At 38.0% G+C, this 23,359-nt stretch overlaps 1 long non-coding RNA gene across 1 annotated transcript in view; it reads right to left on the minus strand.

Annotated features, from left to right (window-relative positions):
• The window catches only part of LOC135480128 (uncharacterized), a 58,162-nt gene extending 38,389 nt beyond the window's left edge, over window positions 1-19,773 (minus strand). The window contains exons 1-2 of the long non-coding RNA XR_010445902.1: window positions 19,720-19,773; window positions 8,858-8,924 (exon numbers count right to left, since the gene is read on the minus strand). This is a non-coding gene — a long non-coding RNA (uncharacterized LOC135480128). The remainder of the gene's footprint in view (window positions 1-8,857; window positions 8,925-19,719) is intronic.
• Between the last annotated feature and the right edge of the window lie 3,586 nt (window positions 19,774-23,359).

Here is a 23,359-nt window from a genome sequence, read left to right on the forward strand (position 1 = left end):
CTTTACAAATGCTACTTGTTGCTGCCTCGCTTAGCACACAGCACTGAGAGGTTAGAGCCAGGAAATAAACAGGGCTGGTTGGCCCGGCGTCAGTATAATGTGACTGGATGGAGTTTCATGTCTGGTGTCTTATGTTATTACTTTGGGGGCATGGACTCAAACATCTAATGACTCCTTGTCGTCATATGACTGAAAAACTGTTCAGTACAGCACTCATTCTTTCATTCATTCATTCATTCAAGACTTGTAGATCATCTTTATCGCAATCTGAAGCAGGGTAGAAAAGCATATTTGATCAGAATTAAGCGAACAGTGGCTGATAGAATGCGTCGATCCAGAGACACTTGCACACACACTCTCGGATGAGGAGACCTAGAGATTGAAAGGCAAGGTCATTATGACCACTGTGCCATAGTTTGTTGCCCAATGAATATAGGGCTATGCATCATCTAGGCGTTGAAACTAACATTTGTAAAGCAGCCGTTAGCCGCTAATAGATATTCCTGTTGACTAGTCGCAAGACCAGTTTTACAAACCAACATTCATCACAAGTCACCACATAAAAAAAAAAATAGTATAAAGAGTGGGAAACTTAGGATGGGTTCATGCGAACAGAAAACAGTCAGCAGCTTTCAATGATGGCAGTAAAGGCGCAAGGAAAGTTCTAGGCGAATGAGTCAAATGAGTTTCCAAATCGTTTAACTATGATAGTCCGTAAATTGTCATAAATCAAAATATTCATCTTTGACATGGGAAATAATCCTGACCAGAAATTTTTGAATCATGCAAACACACTGGACATATTTATCCAAGCCTGGAACATGTAATTTACCCACAGCCAGTGAACATAATCCTGCCTATTTTCCACCCAATTAGCTCTTACTTCAGCAAATCAAGGTGAACTTACGACAAAGGCCACGTTGTTACAAGGCTTCAACAACAACCCTCACCTTGACTTACGGCTCAAATAAATCGCGCGGAAAGACTCAAGTCTCCACAAAAAAAAAAGCAACTGAACTCAACATGAAATGTCAGGGAAGCATGCAAGACTAATGGTTACAGACAGGGAGCCGAAACAGCTAAGACATTTACACTGAAATCCCTCCAGCTTACAAACAGCAGCATATCTGACGGGCGGGGGAACCTAGAGCCTTACCATAATGTATCCCCAATATCGTGGAATTTATGGGAGCAGCCATGCCTTATAGATCTACCTTATTTACTCAAACTTTTCGCAGGTGAAAGATCAACTGTAATTTATACACATTTTTCAGTTGATTTTGGAGATCAAACTACACTAGGTTGGGTTGACCAATTGCAGTGCTTCACAAAAAGTGTAATTTTATGATTCTACACAAAATAATGCATTCAAATATGCTTGAAGAAAGCATGCGAAAAAATTGAAGAATTACAGTAATGTGAGGGAATCTTATTTTCAGCCCACAAAAATCCACAGTAGAAAAAAAAAAAAGAACTTTCGTAGAAGTGGATATGTGATTAGCCACTCCAGAGAGGGGAACTTTTTTTGTTTTTTTTTGTCATTTTTGAAAAAAAGTTGTTCTCAAAGTGAATGGATTTGACTATTAACCAATCATAGGAGAACATATGTTTGTATGTATGGATACAAAAGACAAACCACTCATGACTTCTACATGAGCTGTTTTAAATCTGTTACTAAATTTCTTCTGTCCATTCCAGCAACAGATTACCAATTGACTAAATCAGTAATTTATTTATTTATTTATTTGACTGGTGTATTACACTGTACTCAAGAATATTTCACTTATACGACAGTGGCCTAGAGCATTATGGTAGGAGGAAACCGGGCAGAGCCCAGGGGACGCCCATGACCATCCCCAGGTTGGTGGAAGACCTTCCCACAGACGGCCAAAGAGGAAGCCAGCACGAGGACTTGAACTCACATTGGTGGGAAGCTCCTGGGACTAAATTGGTAAAATAAGTGATTGACTATTAACACACACATTTGTTCATTTGTTCTGTGAGATTTGATAATTAGTTAACTAATTGGATAATTACAGTAGTTCGTCCCCAACAGTATTTTCACAGGGGTCAACTGTTTGATGCAGGGCGAACACTGCCTTTTAATAATTAACACTGCAACTGTTTAACTAATTAATATGGGTTTATGGGAAAATTAATATGGATAGTTTGAAATATTGACAATCATGTCTTGTGCCAACTCAAAACTTATTGCCAGGTATGTTAGTACTCCTAGAACTACATTTTAATTCATGCCACTGGTGCGCCACAATTGTTCCTGTGGAGAATGTATAGGTATCCTTCACTATACTCAATCAGACAGTCACGGTACTGAACCAGACAGTCATGGTACTGAATCAGACAGTCATGGTACTAACTCAGACAGTCATGGTACTGAATCAGACAGTCAGGGTACTGAATCAGATGGTCAGGGTCCTGAATCAGACAGTCATGGTACTGAATCAGACAGTCAGGGTACTGAACCAGACAGTCATGGTACTGAATCAGACAGTCACGGTACTGAACCAGACAGTCACGGTACAGAATCAGACAGTCAGGGTCCTGAATCAGACAGTCATGGTACTGAATCAGACAGTCAGGGTACTGAACCAGACAGTCAGGGTACTGAATCAGACAGTCACGGTACTGAACCAGACAGTCATGGTACTGAATCAGACAGTCATGGTACTAACTCAGACAGTCATGGTACTGAATCAGACAGTCAGGGTACTGAATCAGACAGTCACGGTACTGAATCAGACAGTCAGGGTACTGAACCAGACAGTCAGGGTACTGAATCAGACAGTCATGGTACTAACTCAGACAGTCATGGTACTGAATCAGACAGTCAGGGTACTGAATCAGACAGTCACAGTCCTGAATCAGACAGTCAGGGTACTGAATCAGACAGTCAGGGTACTGAATCAGACAGTCAGGGTACTGAATCAGACGGTCACAGTACTGAATCAGACAGTCAGGGTACTGAATCAGACAGTCACGGTACTGAATCAGACAGTCATGGTACTAACTCAGACAGTCAGGGTCCTGAGTCAGACAGTCACAGTACTAACTCAGACAGTCACAGTACTAACTCAAACAGCCACAGTACTGAATCAGACAGTCAGGGTACTGAATCAGACAGTCATGGTACTAACTCAGACAATCATGGTACTAACTCAGACAGTCGCAGTGCTGAATCAGACAGTCAGGGTACTGAATCAGACAGTCGCAGTACTGAATCAGACAGTCAAAGTACTGAACCAGACAGTCAAAGTACTGAACCAGACAGTCAGGGTCCTGAATCAGACAGTCATGGTACTGAACCAGACAGTCACAGTACTGAATCAGACAGTCATGGTACTGAATCAGACAGTCACAGTACTGAATCAGACAGTCAGGGTACTGAATCAGACAGTCATGGTACTGAATCAGACAGTCATGGTACTGAATCAGACAGTCAGGGTACTGAATCAGACAGTCATGGTACTAAATCAGACAGTCACAGTGCTGAATAAGACAGTCAGGGTCCTGAATCAGACAGTCAGGGTCCTGAATCAGACAGTCAGGGTCCTGAATCAGACAGTCAGGATCCTGAATCAGACACTCACGGTACTGAATCAGACGGTCACGGTACTAAATCAGACAGTCATGAAATGAATGAATGAATGATTGCTTGGGGTTTAAGATTATACTTAACAATTTATCAGTCATTCAGACAACAAGGAGTCATTAGGTGTGTGTACATACACTGTGTCTCCACCTTACTGCTATCGCCACTGAAATATCATGCTGAAGACACCAGACATGACACCCCAAGAAGTCACATTATACTGACACCGGGCTAACCAGTCCTGTTTCCTTGCTCTAACCTCTCAGTGCTGAGCTCCAAGCGAGGCAACGAAAAGTACCATTTTCGAAGTCTTCAGTATGCCCCGATTTCGAGGGGGACGGCCTAACCATTAGGCGCTTGAAGCCAGCAAAGAATGCCCAGCACACACGTCAAATAACATAAAATTTTGCCCCTAATTTTGTCTGATTCTGAAAACTGTACTGGTCTTAAAATCTACCGGTCTGCTAATATTCTTTTCCATTAAAAGTAATACTTTTAGACATCTTTATTTGCCTATGAAGTGTACTTTTTTTGAGCGAAATTTATTTATCTCTTTCATTGGTGTTTTACGCCACACTCAGGAATATTTCACTTATGCCACAACAGCCAGCATTATGCCAAGGAATTTTATGCCAGCCTCCCAGCTGGAAACCCACGACCATCCGCGGATTGCTGGCAGACCTTCCCACATATGGCCATGCGAAATTTAAGGCCATTTAACTTACCATAAAGCTCCCTTACATATACATGTACCTCCTCTGACTGAACACCAAGGTCCATTAATGGCGTTTGTCGCCCACCAGTGGCTTAATCTTACATCCTCACCCACTCCGCCACCCTACCACCCCCTTCATCCCCAACTAAGACTAGCTGGTGTATGTATTTAAGAGTGGATTACATTTCATTTCCCTATCGTGGGAAAGTATCTTAATGACTGTGGGCAGCCTAGTCTGTTGGATATCGCCTAGGCTTTTCCCAAACTATGTAGATTCTCTTGTTTTTCTGGCAGTCTGTGGCTTACTGGTTCATGTATTACTCCCCTTTAGCAGCAGTCAATCTTACAGCTATATAAGCTTTTGGCTGTATGCTTTTAGGAGCTGTACATTATACAAATAAGCAGTTACATGTGCCGTATATATAAAAACAAGACCATGGCATGTTGAAATATGACCTCCAATAGCTACAATTTGTTAACCTATAATGCTTCTGTAATTCATTGCCAGTACGTCCAGTAATACATTGCCAGTACGTCCAGTAATGCTTTGCCAGTACGTCCAGTAATGCTTTGCCAGTGTGTCCAGTAAGGCACTGCCAGTACATCCAGTAATTCATTATCAGTATGACCATGCAGGAATGCATTATCAGTATGACCATGCAGTAATGCATTATCAGTATGACCATGCAGGAATGCATTATCAGTATGACCATGCAGTAATACATTTTCAGTATGACCATGCAGTAATGCATTATCAGTATGACCATGCAGTAATGCATTATCAAAATGACCATGCAGGAATGCATTATCAGTATGACCGTGCAGTAATACATTATCAGTATGACCATGCAGTAATGCATTATCAGTATGACCATGCAGTAATACATTATCAGTATGACCAGTAATATATTGTCAATATGTCCATACATCATCATCACACAAGTGGCAATGGACTTCAAAATAAAATACATAAAATGTACCTTGACCCCATATTACATGAGTATTTGTACTAGGGAAGGTCCCAGTTGTACTCAGTTGTATACACATCCTGTTAATGCTAATCATGAAAGTTTCTGTTTCTTCTATTGTTACCTCTTCTCTTATTTATTGTCCAACTGGTTCAAGTTTGTTTAGTTAAAATCCATTTTGGGACTATCTCTGGCGACCTTTCCTGCCAACTCAAACACTTACCATATATTAAATAAGAAAACACATCCTCTAAATAACTTTACACAAATACCAGGGCTTTACTTTCGACAGGGATCTGGGAATACGATTTTCGCCTTGACTCCCGTAAACCAAATTGACGGGCACCTGCTGGGATTCCCGTAACAAAATCACAAAAATAATTTTCAAAATGACCAACTGTTCTCAAAATTTCCAATTCATACCCCCTCTCAATAAGTGGACGTACGATCTTAAACATCGCCATAATGCGTGCCTTGTTCGACTTTTTACACGCTATTTCGAATGGGCGTTGTTGTTGTTTGCCATGATAACTTTCAAAACATACAATCACTAGAACCTCTATGCTGACTAACAGAGATCAAAATAAACTGTGAACTAATTTGGAAATTGAAAGGAATCACCTAACTGCGGGTTTTATCCTACACTGCAAGCAAATTCTTTAACATAAACTAACTGAAAAATAATGAAATACAGCAGGGGTCGAAATAACCGCTGGCCCACTGATAATGAAATCTTTGACGCTGTGGTGAGAGTTGGGATAAGTCTGGTATGCCAAGCCAAATTTTAATGGCAGGGAGGGAAAATAAGGGCTTTAAATGTGTAAACAAACTTTGGTGAATTAAGGCATAGTAGGTAAACAAATTAGAAGTTCATTCATCTTTACTTTGATCAATCTTCTGCATGCCGAAAACAGTGAAAAAAAAAGCAGATAACAACAGTGTTGGTTTCTAGTGAATGTCACCATGATACTGGCTATCTCAGTGGCTGTGTCTCTTCTGAGTGAGCGTCTAATAAATTGTGGGAAATGCCACCTGTGTACAACGGCCGTTTGACATCTACAGCAGTGGTAGTGGTTCTGACCAGCTACTGAGGATGATCAATACCACAAGATATCCAAAACTAATGAGAAGATTGCAATGAAATGAACAGGGGGAAAAGGGGTGTCTGAAGAGATTTTTGTTAAAATACTTTGTTGGCTATAAAGTAGCGAAGAAACACCAGAAGTAGCGCAAATCAGAACGGCTTTAAACAGTTTGGTTGTAAATTTGACTTGCATCTACACTGGAGTTTTGGAACTAAAGGAAAGATTTTATTGTTGCATGCAACTGTCAAATGTCACAGCAATATAGCAAATCCATTACTAATGTAATTGTGGCTGAAATCTTTGGTCTAGGGATGGTTAATATTTTACTAATATGGCCCATGGGAAGATTGCTGGCCCCTCAAGGTCTTACCCAAAATAAAAAGTTCACAGCTGATTTCTGGGTTACAAACCTCTAGTACCTGAACAGCTGATTTCTGGGTTACAAACCTCTAGTACCTGAACAGCTGATTTCTGGGTTACAAACCTCTAGTACCTGAACTTCTTCAAAAAATTGTTCATGTCATCGGTAACAAGTAATCATGGAATTCTTTGAACAAAGATAATAATAAACTGTATATATCAGAATAACCTACAATATTAAAACTTTACTGGCATGGTGCTTGTTTTTTATCTTGATTTGTGGGACTTAAACAATTGGGCAAGGGCCTATTGATTTCCAAGTCAACTGGCCCTGCTGGCCTTTTGATTTGTGGGACTTATTTCTACCCCTGTAAAATGATGTTTATGTCAGCCGGAATCCTCAAAACAAAAAAATTTATTTACACTGTATTAAAACTTGGAGTAATTGCATACTTTGTGCCATTAGATTTGTCCTAGATTCTGCTGGATTCCCGCAAAGCAACCCTACGGATTATTTAGACTTACTAAAAAGAATTACTAAAATGAATGTCTGAACACAATTTTCAAAACAAATGTTCAGAGTCAACCTGTGCCTCTGCCTTATGTCATATCTCATGTCAAATGTTGGAATCTCAAATAAATGTTACTTTCACAATTATTTTCCTGCACATTTCAATTAAATTTTTCTTCGTCATATAAGACATAGGCAACTAGGAGTGGAAAACTTTATATACAAGTCCAATTTACAATTTAAAAAAAATACATTACTAAGAACTGGTTTTGAGCTCCCACCTGCAATGCCTTTGCCTTGTCAGGAAGAGCAAGTGATTCACAGACAGCTAGAAAGATGTCCACAACCATTAATGTCCAGTGGGAGAATTTTCTTTATCAAATAACCTCCAAAGTACAAATATATCAAATCTTATCACAATACAAGAGAAAAATAATCATACAAAGCACATGGGGGTGACATGGAATCCCTTCCAATTTGATACTGTCTACACTATTCTATGTACACATATCCACAGACCCAGAGTCTGCATATTACCCAGGGCATGCTGGGAGCTGTCCAGGTTACTGGGTTCTGGGTTGACAAGTCCCACATGTACAGGATTCATTTTATACCCTATTAGTATTAATAGTGCCAGGGTGAGGAATTCAGCACAGACGGAAGTATAGATACACCCCAGTGCAGTTATTGGAGAAGAACAAAAAAAGTGAAACCTTGTAGCAGTCAATGTAAACAACAATTTGAAGGCAGAAACATCAGCAGTGGGGACTGCCTGAGCAGGAGGGTGCTGGGCACAAGGGAACAAGTGTTACTCAACAACTCTGATAGACATCACATTGAAAAAAGAAGAAAAACCAGCAGTTGAGTCAGAGCATGCCTATATAATTGCTCCAAATGCTGGTAGAGTACAGTTCAAACGATTACTTTTTTTTACAGTTTTGCCATCAATATCCACTATGGTCAATAGCAAAAAAATTCTGTTTCTCTCCTTTTTTTTGTTTGTGCTTAAAATTAGTACATGGAAGACAGCAATTACTAAAGTTGTTTTAAAGCCAGTGTTATAGTAATTATGATCCCTATTAGTTGTCAAACATTTATGAATAGTCACATGATATAGTAGAACTATTATTATCCTTAGCGATAGAAAAGTTTGAACTCGAAAGTCCCCTGTTCAGGTTTATTTCGATCAAGAGACAAAAAAATGTGCCTAAAACTGTATAACAACAAGCACAAAATTACAGTAGCTGAACTAAAAAAGACGTTAGAGAGTATATCCAGAGCAGCGACAACAGTGTGATAGCTGGTAAATTGTTACATCTAACTGGTGAAAAACAGTCTCTTGTCAATTTATCTCAGCTACACGTAGGGTTTTATACTAACTGTTTATCCCGTATATGGGATTTCGTGTGGTCTTACACCCAGGCACCTTATTAACTCAATGACTTGTGTAAAAACATGGGACGCAATGTTAAAAATATAGGACATCCATGCTAAAAATATAGACACCAATATTAAAAGATAGCTAGGATATGTGAAAAATTGAACTTGTTGGATAAAATCCACAAATACAAAGAAAAACAATCATGTCATTCAGGGAAAAGTACTTACATGTACACATTCAGCTAGAGTACTTCAGTACACCCCTTGATGTACAGCTCTTTATGTCCCTCACAATCTGAAAATATACATTTTATTTATTTGATTGGTGTTTTAATTATGGCATACTCAAAAATATTTCACTTTTACGGTCGCTAGGTAAAAAAATTGCATTGATCATTCTCAAACACACAGATATGCATGTACACCAAGGCCATTTTGGTTCTACAAAACTTTTGGGCTCCTAAACTGTTGGGCGCCCAAACTAAGCAAGCTGTACTATAGCCAACAAGTCTACGAAACAAAAATATGAAATTTTACCAATAAAAAGTTAAGTTTTCGTGTAATTTTCTTTCATTCACAGGATTAAAAGCTCTTAGAACCCATCATTTTGAGTTGAATTTTTTAAATTTGTTAAAGCGCAGTCACAATGTCACCATTAAAGTTTGGACACTTTGTTTTTCTACACTTGGCCTTGTACATGTAAAACCAACTGTAAACCGAAAGGATTCTAACTCTAACATAAGGAACTGGTGTGACTTGAGAAATTGTTGAAGTCTAAACCACAATATATCACTGAAAAAAATCTGGGAAATAAAACTATAAACTGTACCGTTATCTCTAGTCAATAATAAATCAGGGGATCCTTGTCCGAAATCTCTGCTTCTCCCTTCCAAATTGGCTGCTGTTTAGAGGCTTAGTTTGTTTACATCTCGCAGCCTTAGGCTTAGCAGGAGCACACAAATGTTTATTCTCGGCTAATATAATTATTTTGATTATAGCAGATTGCGATCTTAATTTATACCTTGAATGGTTCAATCTGTAAACCATGCCCAGTTTCATGTCAACACCAGTGCCTCCAGTACAACGCACTTACATTGAACAGCAACACAGCAGGAAGCCCAAAAAGAAAAAAAAAAATGCCAATTTCTGTCGAATACATGGGTGAAAATTTGTGCCTGCCATCCATCACAAGTTACGTCAGCAGGCTGTTTTAATTGGCAACCAACAACACCTTCTGTTAAATCCCATCTAATTTGTTCCAATTTTGGGTTCGAGGCGATGACAAAAAACAGATTAGACAGGATGAAATCTGCTGCTCGGCAAGGCGGGCAAAATGCCTCAGCTGGTAATCTCCACAGAGTGGAGGTAAAATATAGTGGTCCAAAAACCGAATGGAGTAAATGGAACGTCGGGAAAGTTAAAAGCTCTAACAAGCTATGCTATACGCCAAAGCATCTTCAGTAAAATGTTTTTATACCTCTGTTTTGCACGCAGAATACATCATGAAACCAAGTTTTGTTGAGCCATTGTGGAAGTACAGGGTATTCCACAGGGAAAATGAGCATCATAGCATATGGTCATATACTGGTACCCAAATTACTGTGGACATAAACACTGGAAATATCACATGTACAGCCTCCAAGAAACAAAGAAACTTCCCAAAAGGCTGTACCTGGAAATTCCACAAAAAAACATAGCATAATACCTTAGGCTACACATTTATGTTGAACACATAAATGTTTCCTGTATTAAACTATACTTATATAAACCATATCTATCACCTAGAAACTTTTCCAAAACACCAGTTTTTCAAAACCTGAAACAAAATCTGGGCCTAATTCTTCATCGTTTTCGCATGTTTGCAAAGTGTTTATGCAAGCATATTCTGAAGGCATTATTCTGTGTAGACTGGTAAAATTATACTTCTGTGAAGCCCTGAAACTGGCCAATCTAACTTATGTAGTATTGTCTCCTAAATCAAAATAAAAATGTGCATAAATTGCACTGAAAGTTGCTCTTTCATATGCAAAAAGGTTGAGGTTTTAACATATGTACATGTATTGATTGTTGAGCTCGGTCTTAACATTAGTCCAGATTAAAATCATATTTACAGTTTATTCTAGTTATTATAAGGCTGCATTGTATTGAGATTTGATTCATTTATTTAATTAATCGTTACTTAAATGTCACACTGATCATGTTTTTACCTCCACCATGACAGTTAGTGTTATAGGTAGATAAAACTGAAATGCCCACTGTAAACCACCAACCGCAATGGCTGCATTGTGAAATCTAAAGTTTAAAATGTAAAAATGCGTTTTCAGAAGAAAATCAAAGGATACTTTTGATGTCAACACATAAATTTCTGTTGATAAGAAATGAATAAAACTGAAAAAAAGTTTGTGCTAGATGAATCAATCACTTGAAAAATGCTGAAATTTATTTTAACATTTATTTAACAGTTTCAATTTTGATGTTTCAATGTTAAACTCCAAAGGCTATAAAACAGACCGTTCCAATAAAAAATTTTAACTGTCTTGTTGAAACTGGTCTCAGTATGGTGAACATCAGATTGGAGCTCAATCTACCCTCTAGTCACGACTGAAACTTCCAAGATGGCAATCAGGGTATTTTCTATCTTGCAGCTCAGTGTTAGAGCGGAATCCTGGGGTTAGTATTTGAAGTTTAAGTTACAGGAGTGTTATGCCTGGTGTGTTGAGCATGGAAGTTTAATAAAACAGGAAGAATAAACATATTGGCAACAGAATTAAGAACTTATTTTTTTATTTGATTGGTGTTTTATGCCATACCCAAGAATATTTCACTTACACGACGGCAGCCAGCATTACGGTGGGTGGAAACTGGGCAGAGCCCAGGAGAAACTCACAACCATCCGCAGGTTGCTGACAAACCTTTCCATGTGCAAGCCTCCTAAAAGAAGGACTTGTCCTGATCTCCAGGGGGATGAGGGGGGGGGGGGGGGGATTATTGTTGAAAGTTGAACATTACACCGCCACACAAACAAACAAACAAAAACACAAAAAAAAACGCTTCATTTTGCAGGCATGCATATTTGCAGGCCTGATGGTCAGAAAACAGCCGGCAAGAAGTTTTTCCCTTGCCATTTTTCCATTTACGGCAAAATTGGTGAGTAAGCCAGGCGAGTAAATCATACGTTAAGGCACATACACAACCGAGTTTATGGGGGGTATCACTCGTGTAAATTTGAGTTTACACCAAGGGGTGGCGAGGTTGAGTGCAGACCACTTGCCTCTCATGATGCAGCCAGTCACTTCGATGTTCCTAAAAAATCAGGAGTTTATTACAAAAAAAGGCAAAAGGGATAACATGCCCATATTTATTTGCTACATATGTACACTAGTGCAGTTCACTTGCTGAAGCTTTGTATCTTCATATTATCTAGCCTATCCTCCACTACCACATGTTACCCATCTAACTCCTCTACACAATTTTATGACACAAATGCCAGGCTTATGTCTGTTATAAATTCACAAAAACACAGCATAAATTCCACTTACGTCACCGAGACATCCACCAAGTTGCCATGGCGACTGTTATATAGCGGAGAAAACATCTATAATTCGAAGACTTGTGAAGTATTATTTTTTTGCCCTAACACAATTGAACATGGTTGCCTCAAGACCACAGACATCGTATCAAATTTCTTAACGCAATATTCACATTGATCGTACTGGACTTGCCTCAGGAATCAGCTTTGCAACAGACCTTATATTTAATTACTGTCAAAGAAGAGGAGTATTTTTCCTCTACTTTTCGCTCTATTATTCCATGTTTATTTCCCAGTTCACTGTTACTCATGATCAATGACTGAATATGAAAGCCTAAATACGCACGACACCACTATGTCAACTGTAATTTTACCACCATAAAAAGAGTTGTTTTTCCCTGTTTCATTTTTAATATTCCCGGCGATCATTTTGTTTTCTCTTCCAGCTTTCACTAATTTTTTTCTTTCCAAGAAACCAGCCTAAAATGACAGCTTCCCTAATGGTTTATTATTCATTTGTTAAAGGTCACAAGTACATCACCTTAGCGATGTTTATTCCCACAAATGTTTTCACCAGGACACTTTAGTTGTTTGTGATATCCTGCTTGAACAGTACATTCATTTTATATCAATATACAAAAAACACATTTTTTGAACATACATATTTAAGTAATCGTAAACTATAGCTAAAAAGGTTATTCTGGAGATATTTGGCAAAAATTGATCAGCACAAATCCAATTAAGTTTTTGCTATTATCTTATAAACAGCCCACATAATTTCCAATCACAAAACGAAGGCCAGCATTATGGTGGGAGGAAAGCAGGCAAAGCCCGAGGGAAAACCCACGACCATTGGCAGGTTGCTGACAAACCTTCCCATGTACCCAATAATTTGAGATACTAATGGTAAAGCCTACAGATGTAATTTCATTAGCCAATATGGATTTTTTTTCCAAAACTCTTAGGTATAGCCTGATCTTCAACACTCTAAGATAGTTACAAGTCTGATATTTACAGATAGTTACAACTCCACAAGGAAAAGTGTTCAAGTTGCAGCTATCATCTCACACTCCAGAATTATCCACCACTGTTGTGTAAGTAGGCAGCTGTATATGTACATTGTGTGTGAATATTTAATAAGGAAATTACAAAATGAGAATACAATAGTTGCCAATGGCAACTTGGTCCATAAAGCCCACCTTAGAACCGAAAAATTTGAATGAATTCATCTCCATTTTCAAAAGTCTTAAAGTATAAAGATTAACAATACTCTCAGACACTGTTTTCAGCACACTTAATTCAATTCTGAGCTGTCATTTCCTTTGAGTCTTGAACAGTCCAACATGGTGTGATGCCGACTCCTGTCAACTATAGCTACATGTGATACAGGTTTGGAAATCTGAAGCTGTTCGGCTGTCCCAACAAATTGCTTTCCTGTTGTAATTTATGCGACCTTGACACTGGTCCAAATCACCGATCGACATGAGCTCACCCTGAAATTTCATCACGGTGACGAGTCAATCCGTCTCAAAGTTCAACACAATTTGGTCTGCCCGTGACCAATGGCTTAATAAAGAGGAAAAGATAGTCACCCCTAAGCACAGGGCCGAGGTCAAAATGAAGTCTCGTCGTATTGGTCAATAACACATTGTGACTGTATTTTACTGGGGCTACGAATGGTATTGATGTGACCAATCACCATAAATGAGATAACTTTGGAGGCTTTAGTAATACGTTACTGATTCCCTTGAACAGATGAAGGTTCCCCTACTGCCATTTAGATGGCTAGCCAATAAAACTGCCAAATTACACTCTGTTGCTGCCGACTTCCTTTTTTTTTTTTTGATTATGCGCCACATTCACTCAGTCAATATTCTCAGTTCAACTGTGCTATGTGCATTAAGTTGGCCGTCAAGTGGTTGACAAGCTGGTGGGATTACCCTTGTCACAGGTTGAGGCCGAAATGCTAAAATGCGGAAATTTCAGCTACAATGATTCATGAACAGCCAAAAATCAGAAGCCGTTCTATCTTTGAAATATGTACATCTGTAAATTACCTATTTGAAATGTAGCTCCATAAATGTTTAAACGAGGCGACTTGAAAATAAAAGAAGGCGTCAATCAAACAAATACAGGAATGATGAATCAAACTGGAAGTGTGCAAAAAACATCTGCAAAATTAATCTGAGATTGGTAAAGTGGTTTCATCTATAGCTCTGAAATTTTGCTATAAGTCATGAAAAATTTCAATAAATTAGTGTAAAACAATGCTGTGAAATTTAACAGCACTTCCTGTAATTCTTCAACTTTTTCGCATGTTTCCAAGGTGTTAATTCAAGCATATTCTGAAAGCATTATTTTGTGTTAACTGATAAAATTGTACTTTTTGTGAAGCCGTGAAAGTGGCCAATTTAAACAAAGTAGTTTTGTCTAAAAATTTGCATAAAAAAATTTGTTGTAGGCTGCTCTTTCATATGCGAAAAGGTTGAAGAATTAAGATATAGGTATATGGCACACACAATGCTCCATAGCATTGAGATATTTCTTTAAGTCAGGAAAAATTTCAATAAAAGCTCGAATTCCAGAACATGAAATTTGTGAAATTTGATAGCACTTATAACGTATGTGACACATATGTACCATGAAGCTACTGCATATGTTTGCAAAGGAATTCATCCAGCATCTAAATCACTGTTTCTCCATTGTCGCTGCTTTGGATGAATTTAACCCAAGGCAGAATTGCAGAGCATCTCCTTGCATTTGGAATCTTCATTGCATTTCTTTTGTGTTTTCATTCCCTGAATCCCCCAAACAGGACTGCGGCTTATTAAACAGTTACTCATTCCCCACCCGGCCTCAAAACCTCGAGGTATGAAAATATTTCCCCTGGAGACAAAAGGCAGCCACAGAAGGGAAAAATTGTCTTGGTTTCTGTATTGGAAATCAAACTCAGTCGACGCGCCCCATTTCGGCAGAGAAGTGAGAGTGAAACAGAGAGAATGTCCAGCTCGGCTCATTCTGCTCCGTACAAAGCAAGATTCCTCCGATGGAGGCGACTCAGGGTTATCGGCAATGGTGACAAAGACAGCCACGTCAGTTTGATGATTTCACACGATGCATGCTGGGTAGAAAGATGATACATGTACCACATTTTTTTGGCATTAGTCAAAATAAAAAAAAAAAAAACCTTCAACAGGACGTAACATGAAACTCACATCAAAGAGTCTGGTTTTAGTCCCAAAAGCAAAAGATAAAAGCACAACATTGGGCAAAAAACAAAGTTACAATGGAGATCATTTTACAACACGCAACCCCTAAAAAGCATAGAAAAACTTCAAAAGGTCCTCAAGTATATAGCAAATATTGGATGTAATAAACACAGCTTTATACCGTATCACATTACAATGAAGTTGAAATCAGGTGGTAATTTGACTTCTAATTTTAGACACATTTCTGACTGAATCCCACAGCTTCTGTTACAATCTAAAATTCTAATGTTAGTTAAATATATGGACCATTAACATGACATCAAATATGCGAGGTACATTTATACCACAAAAAAACGTTGAAAACATTTGCAAAATTTATGACTCTTCTTAACCTGGTCTGTGTTGGCTTAATTTGGGTAATCATCAAGGGAATAGACCTTTCCTGCATTTTATATTCGATATTTTATATATACTGTAAATCTTTTCTCAGAGGAAAGCGAAATGGAAAACACTTTTTAAAGATGCCAAACTTGATACCCTATCTCATGTACAAATACTTGGTCAATCAGAACTTAAACTTGCACTGAATTGCTCAATTGTAGTCTATTAAAGCCTGACCCGACATAGGATTGAACCTGGATCTCCTGATTAGAAAGCTGATGTTCTAACCACTTGTCCATTACGGTGCGTTTGGTGCCAAGTAAAACTTGGGCGTTACCATAATCCAGATAATATTCCAGAGTCGGAATACGGGATTCTTTTACAGACAGAGGATTTGGCCAGGAATTAGGATTCTATGTTTAATCAGCCCAGACACGAGGATCCTCCTCAGATTTATAGCCATCCAGAAATATACCACCAAAAGGTTAAAGAGTTATACTATATGTATATGCTATCATGAAGTCTGTCTACATGTACTACATATCCTCAATCTTTTCACAAATACAAGAGCAACTTTCAGTACCATTTATGCACATTTTAATTTCATTTAAAAAGGTATAAAAATAAAAAGAATACATAAATAACTATTCAAGATGTCATCTAAACCGTGCAGCCTTTAAATGTGAAAATGTTTTCACGGAAATGAGCAGATGGAAGGGCAAAAAAAAAAAATGCTCAACTAGTTCGCTGAAAATCATTAGGGTCCTTCCCCATGACAAAGTGTGAGTTTAGTACAAGTTTGGTGAACTTGAGTCTAACTGTTTCACGGGAAATGATCAGACGGAAAAGCTGAAAGATACATGTATCCAAGACATAAACGACTGGTCATGGAACATTCAAATGATCAACGGTCAAGGTCGCTGAAAACTTAGAGGGTTCTTAATCGTGACTCAATGTAAAGGTGGTGCAAACTTGAAGTATTCTGTTCAGGAGATATTGTGTTAACACGAATGGACAGACAGATGGCTGGACAGACACAATCAAATTACCCACTGGCCAATATTCTCTACGGGGTTGGAAAAAAAAAAACACCTAAAAATGTATTTCTTTTCCACAATTTTTGTTGAAAAAAAAATTACTTCTGGATATATTATGTAACATCCTTCCAATTGGCAGAAAATTTGCCTTTACTACTGCATAATTTAATGTGAGAATTTAAGAAGCAAAAAAAGAGCCAAACTAAAATTCTAGAGAGGCAAAACTTCAGCAACATCAGATTTTGGAGTGGAAGTAGAGGTTCCATGTATCTTTATTTTTTCAGATTCCTGCTAAAATCTTCATCATAAAGCTTTTATCATCTTTAGATTATAACATATGAAGACAAATCGTTTAAGCTTTCCAAAAATAGCCAGACATTTTCAGAGCCTTGGGGGAAATACAAAAATACATACTGATGAACAGTTCTTATACTTCTCGACCAATCAGTAAGCAGTCAATAATTTGCTGCGGACCAGCTGTTGTGGCAAAACAGTTATCATCGCATGAAGATATTTTCTTAACAATCCACCACTGGTGCGTGTAAATTGCGCTGTGGCATGTCCTGGAATGATCCATCCACTTCGTGAGATAGCATTTAACGTCAAAAGCAGGCAGAATTATGAATTATTATAGTAACAAATCCATAAGCTGTCTAACTGTCATCCGCAGGTGTTAATCTGTTATTTGTGTGAAGAGGACAAAATGGAAATTATAAACCCTTCACCATTTCTGGACTTGTGTCTGTGTTAAGTGGATGTACACAGACACTTGTTCATGCTAGAAACTGCATGTGATGAGTTCATTTGCTCAGAGACTGTGCTGAGTTCATGTGCTCAAAAACTGTGTTTGGTTCATGTGTTCAGCAACTTTGTTTGGTTCATGTGTTTAGAAACTTTATTTGGTCCATGTGTTCACAAACTTTGATGGGTTGATGTGCTCAGAATCTGTTTGGTTCATGTGTTCACAAACTTTGATTGGTTCATGTTCTCAAAAACTGTGTTTGGTTCATGTGTTCACAAACTTTATTTGGTTCATGTGTTCACAAACTTTGTTTGGTTCATGTGTTCAGAAACAGTGTTTGGTTCATGTGTTCACAAACTTTGTTTGGTTCATGTGTTTACAAATATTGCTTAGTTCATGTGCACAGAAACATTGCTGAGTTCAAATAATCAGAAACTGTGTTTAGTTAATGTGTTCAAACTTCCATTTGCTTTTACACAGAAATAAACGAAACAGAAAGCCATGTCCTCCTTAAATTGGTTCACATGCAATTTTTTTCATGTTCTTTAATAATGGTGTCCTCCTGGTCATTAAAATTGGGATAAATTTGGAAGAAGGATGGTCACAAACGAATGGAAAAGTACACATACTGATATTAAAGGAAAGACAAACTAAAATTAAGTCATTGCTGCCATCAGACATACCAGTGGAAATTGTACCTAAAAATACTATTTCTTACTCTTTTGGAACAGAATTAAATGCATTCAAATATTAGAATTTTTTTTTTTAATATAAAACATAAAGTATTTACATGTACTTAGCAGAAAATTCTCTCAACCTTATCTCAAAATTATCTGGTATAGCTGATACACACATCCATTGTACACGAAGTGCAATAAATTATCTGATTGCAAAAACGTTCGCTATCAGACAAACTTGATAACAGGGGCAGAAAAGTTCCACCAAAAATGTACTTCATTATTGAAGGGTATAAATATTTAGCTCTGCTCAGAAAATATTTACCAGGTCACAGCAATATATCCTCAGATTGTTTGTGCTGAATGAGAATCACTGAACTCTCTCCACCAAACATATTGCCAGAAATACTGATGTGTTTATTGACGGCATAAGCATAATGGTTTTCCCCTAAATCTAGACATTTGAAAACACCTCAGGTTATTTATGGCAAACACACTGATATATGATAGGTACATTGATAAATACCTTACCTTTGATCTACTCTCTGAATTCTTTCTTTTATACTTGCACAGCTAATAAACACGCTATAAAACTGTCCCGACTACCTTCTTTATGGCACACCTAGTACGGCATGTGTTAAAAGTGGAAATAAATGTTTAAAACAAACGATCAGATATACAGAATATAAGTAAAAATATATTTCTGGATTTATTCGAAGGACATAGGAGTAGTGTAATATTACAGATATACTGAGCATACTGATATTAATAAAAGAGCAATGATGGCTGTGCGATGGTTGGCATACCTACTGTGCATACATCTCACATCATTATCTCAAATAATTAAAGACGCACTGCACCGAGAGCAAAACCAGCGTAGCCATGACAGTGTGATAGCTGACAAATTGTCACACCTAGCCTGTGAAATACAGCCTCTTGCCAATTTGCCTCAGCTAAGGTATGATTCCAACTTTTCATGCATATGCTTAAAAAGTAGCAATGTGCACACCCTAAGCACCATGGTTTACAGCAGAATTAAGCACAAAACAAACGCAGTGTTGTTGTTTTACTTATTAGGAAATAATAACATGTTAGGTGAGTGAATTAAGGGCATATGAGATTCACGTTCAGTCCTTATCTTGGGCAGGGAGTTTCTAGAGAGTGAGTATGGATTATGTTCTGTTTCAACAATCAAGTTTCACATCAGCAAACATTTGTACAATTGGCGAGGGTATAATAGTAAATTTTTGTCCGTATTTGTTTACTTCCCCTAAATAACTGCATAATAAGTGCATTTTCAAAGGCAAATAAATGTCACAAAATACAATTTTTGGTGCTGAAATTTACAATTTTCCACTAGAATATCATACCATGTTCCAAGCTAACCTCAAAACACCTTTCTAAAATCAACAGAACTCTTGGAATCAGGAAAAATGGGCAAGTTAGTCATGGAACGAAATTTATGGTTATTTAAGGTATTTACACTTTTATATCATCTTACATATCAGGGCTTACCTTTATTGTCGTTATCAGCTGAGTCAGGTGAATCCGTCTCGGGTGAAAATCTGTGGAAGACAATGAGTCAGTACATGAGACGGACTCAGGTAATTCCTGTCAAATTAGGAAACACCGTAAAGAACTACTGTCAGTTCGGCTGGTAAAAATCCACTTTCACAAAAACATAAAGGCCGTAAGTGATATTTTTGATGCTAACACTTAAGTTTTTCCTGATAAAAAATTAATTAAACTTCACAAAATATCTTAAGGTCCTATGAGGTGGATGAATCCTACAAAATGTGTCAATTTAAAAATGCTAAACTTCAGCTGAAACACTGTATTAAACTAAGCTTATAAATTTTTGAAAGTTATCCCAGGGTACAGATGTACTAAACAATGTGAGAATGCAAGCTACAGGTGAATAATACTGGAATATTGGAAAAGTGTGCTAAAAGTGTGCTAAAAGTGTGCTAGTAGTGAGCTAGCGACACGCTAGCCACAACCTTTAGTACTTCGCCTGAACGGTTTAACAGAATACTGTGCTCAAAAGCATAACCTTCCATTGAAGATTTGCCCCCAGAGGTACTCTCCATATGTAAACATACCTACAAAACCATCAATAGTGCTGTCTGATTTGACCAACTGACCTGTTTTACTCAGACAAAAGCCTTGACCAGCTTTGACCACGTACATCAATATTGCATTAAGTCTGGACAATGACAGAGGAAGCAGACTGGGCACTCTGGCTACATAATTCAGCAGATGTCCCTTGGGTATCAAGTTTTAAGCTAGCTCTATATCTGATTGTTGTTTAACGCCACATAAACAAGACTTTTTCATTTATTTGATGGTTATAGTCAGATTTATGTGTGCAGTAAATCCACTGGGTACATCAACAACCTTCCCTGGCAAGTCACAGGTACTTCAACAAAGTTTCCCCACATGTGACATATGGCACAGACTTGTTCTACCAGATCAGCAAAGGACAAGGGGGTAAGTTTCATGGAAGACATAAATGTAGGATTGCGTGAAGGTCCTACAAGCACCACAGCCACCGAGGCCTTACAAACAGTGAGAGGACGGGATCTTGAAATTCCCTGTTCATTCAAGGCTTGGCTTGTACCTGATATACGAAATATTAGGTGTGCTAAGTAGCTCTGTCTGTCTGTCTGTCTGTCAAATTTGTGATATCCAATGTGCTTTAATGTAATCCACCTTTTGTTCTTTTGAATATTTTCAAGCAATTTCAAAATGAAAATAAAATCAAGATAATCAGATGTGATACACATGCAGAATTTGGCGTGCTCATGAAATCCACGTTTTCCTCAGTTTGGACATTCCGACAAAACCCATTCGTCATTCGCTACAATGACGATGACTGGTTTCCAAGTCTTTGTCTCTGCAATGCATTGTGTGTGGGTTTGATTTTCCCCCCTCCAAATGACAATGGTGACCCTGTGGAATTAGAGGCTTGCAGCTGGCGAAGATGGGTGACATGTCCTTCAGGGGTTTCTGTCACATTTCAAATAGCAGTACAACCAGAGTGTGTTAGCATCTAACCACGTCATTCAATAACCCTGGTATTACCACGGCCAGCTCAAATGTTGCCAAATTACAGCACTCTCCACGGAGTCACGACCTTCAGGGTGCATTCTCCCGCAGGCAGATTCAAGGTCAACTCGAAAACAAATGTGTAAAAGATTAATGTTATCGGCAGGGGCTTAGCCGGGGTGCATGAAACAAAGCAATCACAAGGCATTATAAAGGGAACTATGGGAATTGCTTGTGCTGTTTTGAGACAAAGGAATCTGAGATTTTTTTTATTCTTCTGTACAGGACGAGACACAAAGCACGAGACTGTGTAAGCCAATCTGTGCATCAGCTGTGTCTTTGTGCAAAAAGTTCCTTCTGTGACACTGTGCCGTCAGGATGAAGACACAATGACTCGAGCAATAGTCACACCGTCCACTTTAGGATATTTCACTCAGTTTTCATCAGCTGGGAAATTACCTTTAATAAGGCATGGCTCACAGACGCGCAGGAATGCATTCATTCATTTGTTGAGAAGCTGACAAACAGCTCAGATTAAAACAGGCCTAAAATATGAAATATGGATGCTTAGATATTGCTTGGACGAGCCTTGAAATAAAATACTTGCATTTGCAAAGATGAACAAATGATCGGGTAAATCGGTCTGCTGGTTGGGATGAAAAACGGGTCAAGCAAAAATAGAAATAAAGACTTTGCATGAACACATTTATTCTGAGATATTTTTGATAGCAGACTTCCTTAATGTTAATTCTATGCTCATTTCTTATCTTTCATCATCCCCCCCGGATGCGACAGGCTTAAATTCAAATTAGGATAAAAACATTTTGTTCAAAAAATGTGCAACTGAATTATAAGCTCTGTGAATGTCACAAGTAATTCCAGATTTCAAAGTCCTAAAATTAGAATATCCTTCAAAAGAAAAAAGCTCACAAACAAAATTATTTATTTGTTGATGGGCGTTTTTGATTTGATTACTCAAGAATATTTCTTTCACTTATACAATGGTAGCCAGCAATATGGTGAGAAGAAACCAAGCAGTGTGTGGGGGGAACTCACAATTAACCATCTGCAGGTTGCTGTTGCTGGCATATACCACGCACAAACAAAATAACTTGCCAGACAAGCTGTCAACATCAGAGAAATACTTCATACTAATTCACAAGAAAACATCTACATGTACAAAAATTTCTGGATGAACTGAGGACCTTGAACATGTTGAGTGAGTGAGTGAGTGAGTGAGTGAGTGCTTGGGGTTTAACATCGTACTTAACAATTTTTCAGTCATTTTTCAGTCAAATAAGGAGTCCTTAGGGTGCATGTAATGTGCCTTCTTGTTGCAGGACAAATTTCCACCACTCTTTCATCTAGTGCTGTTTTACACATATAATACAGGAATATGACAGAAGAATTATTCACCAGAGTTTACGAAATCAGTCATTTTCATTTGGATGCATTTCGAAAATGAGTCATGTATATATATGTAATTGCACCGTTCCATTCATAATACATGTGTATGAGTCATTTCCATGCAAGTACACTGTACATGCATTTCCAAACTGAGTCATTTCCATGCAAGTTCACTGTACATGCATTTCCAAACTGAGTCATTTCCATGCAAGTACACTGCACATGCATTTCCAAACTGAGTCATTTCCATGCAAGTACACTGCACATGCATTTCCAAACTGAGTCATTTCCATGCAAGTACACTGTACATGCATTTCCAAACTGAGTCATTTCCATGCAAGTACACTGCACATGCATTTCCAAACTGAGTCTTTCTCTACGTAAGTGTAGATGTATTTCCAAAATGAGTCATTTCCATGTGGGCGCATTTTGGAAAATGAATAATTTCCATTTAGTTGTATCTCTAAAATGAGCCATTAATTCCCATGGAGGTGCACTTTGCATAAGTTATTTCAATGTAAGTTACCATATCTCTATGTATGAAAGTTTGCTATGTAAAACTGCACTTTCAGAAGCACACAAAGGACTTAAAATGCTACTTTTGATATCAACACTTTAAGTTTTTCTGCTAAGAAAATTAATCGACCTTTTCAAAAAGCTCTTAGTTGGTCTATACTGTGCATGAATCATTCAAAATGAA

Source organism: Liolophura sinensis, chromosome 13 (assembly GCF_032854445.1).
Source record: "Liolophura sinensis isolate JHLJ2023 chromosome 13, CUHK_Ljap_v2, whole genome shotgun sequence".
Taxonomy (NCBI): domain Eukaryota; kingdom Metazoa; phylum Mollusca; class Polyplacophora; order Chitonida; family Chitonidae; genus Liolophura; species Liolophura sinensis.